Genomic DNA, 6,839 nt, shown 5'->3' on the forward strand with positions numbered 1-6,839 from the left:
GGATTCGGAAGTTCATCGAAGAACTTGGGTTGTCCCCTCCATTAAAGGACCAATGGCTTTGTATTGCGATAATAGTGGAGCCATTGCCCAGGCAAAGGAGCCTAGAAGCCACCAGAAGTCCAAGCACGTACTATGGTGATTTCACATACTTCGAGAAACTGTTGAAAGGAAAGAAATCGAGATTTGCAAGGTTGTAACCGATGACAACGTCGCGGATCCGTTGACTAAACCGTTGCCACAAGTGCAGCACAACGCACATGTAGCAACCTTGGGAATCAAGCATGTTGGGGAATGGATTTGATTTTCTAAGTTTTGTTTTAACATCTGTAAGATATGTGTTTAAAACAATTGGTTTAACCATTTCATATTTATTAAATTCTTTATTTCATATTAATTTAATTTTGGTTTAGTATTAAATGAAAAGTCCAAGTGATTCAAAACATTCAAATGGGATGTCAAAATGGATTCTTCGACAAAGAAACACCCATAAATGAACTTGAATATTGAAGTCACAAAGGATCCCTAATCCAAGTCATTAAAAGGTTGGACGTCCAATGACTAATGAAGATTAGATTGCAAGTAGATTTATAGTTCGGTTTCTTGAAGTAGATGGACTGGATGTCAGAAATATTTTGCATAGATACTTATTGGATCTTATATCGGATTGACCATGAGAACACTTTAAGAGATTAAAGTCATGTCATAAGTAGTTCTCATTAATGGTGATTAGAATCATTCCTCAAAATATGAGTAATTATGATTGCTCATTTGAAGATTAGTTCGCTTTGATGCTCAAACATCGCATCGTAAAAGGAAACTATAAAAGCAGTTATTGGGCGTACTATGAATCAAAGTGAGTGTTCATAGATTGCAAGCCTGGATTATCCTCCTATCTTTGATAGGATATGGTGTTGTTTTGTAACAAGGCCTCTTGGAGAGTTAGATACTGTGTAAATGCATGGTCGTGCTCAGAATGGTTAAGGCTTAACCTTCTGTAAAAGTTTAACACTTGAACTCAGTAATCCGAGAAACACTTCTGGACCTAATAAGGATGGCTTGGATCTTACCTTTTATTCAGTAAGTAACACTAAGCGAAAAAGGAATATGAATGCACACTTGTCTGAATGACAAGTGGGAGACTGAAGGAAATATGTCCTTCACCTCAGGTGCATTAGTCTAATACCAAGGTTCAAATTAATTATGAACAATTCTTTCAGTGAGATCAAGTGATCGGAATAGCTGGTTGGAGCAATGCTTCCGATCAGTGAGTTCTAATCTATATTAGGCTCACAACTTACTCTTGACTCAACCTATAAGGTCACACCATTGGCATGTAACAGATCACCGGATTAAATGAGTCGGAAATTCATTTAATAGCTTTTCGGGAATTAGTTCGGAAAAACATAAATATACGATATGACGTTGGATAGGAATCATATATTGTATTGCGCATATTCATAAGCTAGGCGAAATGAATAGTCGTATCATACGACGGTGATTCGTCAAGTACTATACGATAATCAATAAACGTAAGGCATTGGTCGCGAATACAAGAAGGCAAAGCTGTCGGCCGACGAGCCAAGCGTGCAAGCGCGCAAGGCCCATCGAGCGCAGCAGCTCGCCAGCGCGGAGCAAGGCCCATGGCGTGCAGCTGGGCGTGCGCGGGACAGCAGCAGCAGCAGCGCACAACAGCGCGGCGCAAGGCCCACAGCTGTGTGGCTGCGCGTTGCTCGTGGGCTTGTGCGGGTAAGCTGGCCGGCCTTGGCCTTTGTGCTTTAGTCGATTTGTGTTATAACCATAGGGTTATAACACCACCCCTCCCATTATGTTCTTCCAACATTCTAATTTACATAATTCAGTTTAACCTAAATCAAAAGAGAAACCCTAAACTCTTTTGAGCCTCCATTCAAACTGTTCTTCCCTAAAAGCAAAAATATCTTGAGTGACTTCTAAGACATTGATCTCAAGAAGGATCTACACGTGTTGGTGAACCAAGTAGAGGAACAACATCTGGAGTTCTTGTTCGTGTTCGTGGTACGTTGAATCTAGGGAAAATACGCTACAAACGCAAGTCTGCTTGATCTGTACTTTATACATGGTTCCTGGCTTTGGGGATTATTCCGCTGCGTTAATATGTTTTTAAATGTATTCCCCTACAAAAGCGTCATTGATTTTGAATATAGAATTTGAAAGGAAACTTGAACTTGAATATTGAACTTGAATATTGAAAATGAGATTCTTGACTCTTAAAGATTAGACCTTTCCATGTTAAAAGGTCTCACCTTTAATATGCTCCATAACTTGAAATTGATTCTAGTTGAAAGAGAAGTTGATCTCACTTAAACATCATTGAATATTGAATATTGATTTGTATATTGATGATAGAAATGGAATTCTCAAATGTTCTAGTTTGGAAAAGGGTTTGCACTTGCCCAAACATCCTTGGACTTGTATAAAGTTGAGGTTTTTGAAGATTTAATGATGATTGTTATAAGAAATACTTTCAAGGATGAAGCTTCATCTTACTAATCATGTTTTTTGAAAACAAAGCATAAAGATTGAAACTTGAAACTTGTAAAAGGAGTTTGGAAGATCATTTGAGGGGGGTTTCAAGTATGAAATCCCCTCAAAGATTACTCCTTTTTGGCATTTCCTAGTTCAAGTGTGTATGAGTCAACACAAGAACATCATAGGATTAGTAAACTTGAAATTAGAAAGGTAGAAACTTTGATTGAATCATGATAATTTTTATTAGGGATTCGGTTTACCTTGCTAGGCTTAGGCTAATTTTCCGATTTGTACTCCCAATTGCTTTGATATTTTAGAAAATTGTAAGAAGATTGCAAATTGAAGATTGAATTAGTGTTTGAATTTTGAGAGGATTACGACGTTGTATTAATTGTTCCTCCCCCTGATTTGTGTGGAAATGAGGGGTTTAAATAGAATATTATGCGGTTAAACGCCAAGCCACGTCAGTGCCCAGCGCAAGGCCAGCTCCTGGAGCTGGTGACGTGTCTCAGGTCTCGCCAAACAAGGACGATGACATCGTCCTTTTCTTTTGTTTTGTAGCTTTGTACCTTGTACGAATTTGTTCGAATTTGGAGCGTAGCTTTGCTTGGTGGTTAAGTCATTTTGCGATTAAAAACACACCTTTTCGCTTCTGGGTTTTGTATTTTGGACTCGGTTTTACGGGACAGGGCCCGGCATGCTCGGTTTTATGGGTCGGCGCCCGAATTTTTATTGCTTAATTTCATTTCGACTGGAAACGACCTTGTAAAACCAATGGAGAGGTCCATTGGGTGAGATTGTATTTGGATTTTGAATTTCATTTTTGGAAATTGAATTTTGTACCGAGTTCCGAAATGGGAACGGGCTCTGGAATTGAACTTCGGATTTTGGATTTTGGAATATATCTTAGCAATTGGGACTTCCGCATGGAGTTGTACCAATCACCTAGCAAGGGTAATGGAATCGTCATTATCCCATTAGGGGAGACACGAATTAGGTGTCTACAATAAGCAAGACTAGGTGTCCTAAAACATTAGTTGAGTGTAGAAATATGAGTACAATTCCATATGATTCATCTATTGGATCTATCATGTATATATGACATGATTTGTACAAGGCCACATGTTTCTTTCGTACACAGTGTAACGAGCAAGTACCAGTCAGACCCAGGAGAGGCACATTGGACGGCTGCCAAGAATATCCTTAAGTACCTGAAAAGGAAAAAAGATCAATTCCAAATACATGGTGAAAATGATGAATTGATTGTTAAGGGCTATACGGATGCAAGCTTCCAAACCGACAACGATGATTTCATATCACATTTTAGTTTTGTGTTATGCCTCAATGGCGGAGCAATAAGCTGGAAAAAGTGCTAAGCAAAGCACTATTGCGGATTGTACAACTGGAGTCAAGTAAAGTGTTGACTTAGAAGCAGCAAAGGATGTTGTTTAGATACAGAAGTTCATCGAAGTACTTGAGTTTGTCCCCTCCATTAAGGGGCCAGTGGCTTTATATCGTGATAATAGTGGAGCCATTGCCTAGGCAAAGGAGCCTAGGAGACACCAGAAAGTCAAACACGTACTACGACAATTTCCCATACTTTGAGAGATCGTTGATAGAAAAGAAATCGAGATATGCAAGGTTGGTATGGACGACAATGCTGTAGATCCATTAACTAAAGTTTTTAATTACCACAAGTGAATCACATCGCACATGTAGCAACCATGAGAATAAAGCATGTTGGAGAACGACTTTGATTTTCTTTTGTTTTGTTTTATAACATTTGTTGGGTCTATGTTTGAAACAATTGGTTAACCATTCATATTTATGAATTTTTTTTCATATTCATTTAATTATTGTTTAGTATTAAATGATGAAGTCCAAGTGATTCAAAATCATTCAAATGGGATGATTGGAGTCTTTGATAAAGAAACACCCATAAGTGAACTTGAATAGTGAATCAAAAAAGGATCCATAATCCAGGTCATTAAATGGTTGGACGAATAATGGCTAATGAAGATTGGATTGAAAGTAGATTTATAGTTCTGTTCCTTGAGCTATATGGGACTTGGATGTCAGAGATCTTTTGCATAGATACTTGTTAGAATTCGTATCGGATTGAACATGAGAACAATTTAAGAGATTAAGTCATGTCATAAGTCGTTCTTTTCATTAATGGTGATTAGAACCTATTCCTCAAAACTTGAGTAGTTATTATTTCTTGTTTGAGAATTAGTTCGCTTTGATGCTCGCTAAACGTCGCACCATAAAAGGAGACAATAAAAGTTTTATTCAGGCAATCTATGAATCAAAGTAAGTTTTGTGAAAGTTACAAGAAGGGATTGTACTCCTATCTTTGATAGGATATGGTGTTGTTGTGTAACAAGGCCTCTTGGAGAGTTAGTTACTATGAAAATGCATGGTAGTGCTCAGCTTTGTTAAGGTTTAACCATCTGTAAAAGTTTAACAGGTGAACTCAATAATTCGAAAAACACTTTTGGACCTAGTAAGGATGGCATGGATCTTGCCTTATGTTCAGTAAGTAACACTAAGAGACAAAGGAACGAGAATGCACACTTGTCTAAAGGACAAGTGGGAGATTGGAGGAAATGTGTCCTTCCCTTAAGGTGCATTGGTCTAATACCAAGGTTCATATTAATTACTAAAATAATTAATTTAGTAAGACCAAGTGATCGAAATAGCTAGTTGGAGCAATTCTTCCGATTAGTGAGTTCTAATCCTTATTAGGCTCACAGCTTACTCTTGACTGAACCTGCAAGGTCACACCAATGGCATATAACGGATCGTCGGATTAAATGAATCAGAAATTCATTTAATTGATAATCTAAAATTTAGTTCGGAAAACATTAATATATGATAAAACATTAGATCATAATCATATATCGTATCGCGTATATCGTGGGCTGGGCCGCACGAGAATCGTATCGCATGACATTGGATCTCTAAGTGCTATACGATTAATATTGGCAGCAAGGTCATAACCGCGCGCACGAGGGAGCTGCTAGCCCACAAGCTAAACGCGCAAGCGCAAGGGTCATGGGCGTAGCAGCGTAGTAGCACGTGACCCACTGGGCGCGCGCCCACTACGCGAGAAACAGTAGCAGCAGTGCGAGCGTGATGTTGGGATGTTGTTGTGGGCAGTCGAAGGCCTTGTCCTTTGGCTGGTTACACTAGCTTGCACAATGGTTTATTTACTAAACCTAATATGTTTTCCATACATCCTAATACACACATTACAACCCTAATTCTCTGTGTGCCTTTAAGTGACACTAGTAGAAAAAACCCTTGTTGCAGCGGGCTTTTAGACCCCTGTTGCAGCGTACATCGTATGCTGCAACTGGGGGGCCTGCAACAAGTCTAAAATTGTTGCAGCGTACATTGTTCGCTGCGAAAAGTGCTTTGTGCGTACATATATATGTACGCTGCAACAAGTATGTAAAACTAGGCCAAAATCATGACTTGTTGCAGCAGCGTACAAATGGGTGTACGCCGAAAAAGACATAACCTGTTGCAGCGAACAACTATTTGTACGCTGCAACAGGTCATGATTTTGGCCTAATTTTACACCCTTGTTGCAGCATACATATATATGTACGCTGCAACAAATTACTTTTGGCGGGAAAATTTTAGTTTTATTTAGCTATACATAGAGTGTCTTGTACGAAATAGAAACCTGTCAACAACAATAATAGAATATCGCAACCTGTATAACAAATATAAAAACAATAACTGGTGTTTTGTATACTATATATCCCAAAACCAAAGTGCACGTACTACATTTAAGTATGTTTACGTTCCAATTTTAACGTACGTATACATTTTAATATAAAAAAATTGTTCTGTAACATCTAAAACAACTCGATCAAGCGCCCTCAGGCGAATAATAAAACTTAGCCCATTGCTCACGAACCACATCGATTTCCTCACTAGCATAAGGCGCATTCCTCGGAGTATAGACCTTCAAAAACAAAAAATTGATGAGAGTATTAGATTAAATGTCATTTTAGTCTAAATATGACCTATAACGACTTAATGAGCCTTAAATGTGCATAAATATATTGGAATGAGTATTGAAATCTTTAAAACTAAGCATATTAATCATGTAATAAGTTTGAAATGAGTCCTTAGGTTCTTTAGTTCAAAGTGGGGAACGAATTAGTCTAAATATTACCTATAAGGACCCAATGAGCCTTAAATGTGCGTAAATAGATTGGAAGGAGTATTGGAAACTTAAAACTAAGCATATTAATCATGTAAAGGGTTTAAAATGAGTCTTTAGGTTCTTTAGTTCAAAGTTGGGAGCGAAAATG

This window comes from Spinacia oleracea, chromosome 1, assembly GCF_020520425.1.
Source record: "Spinacia oleracea cultivar Varoflay chromosome 1, BTI_SOV_V1, whole genome shotgun sequence".
NCBI classification, from domain to species: Eukaryota; Viridiplantae; Streptophyta; class Magnoliopsida; order Caryophyllales; family Amaranthaceae; genus Spinacia; species Spinacia oleracea.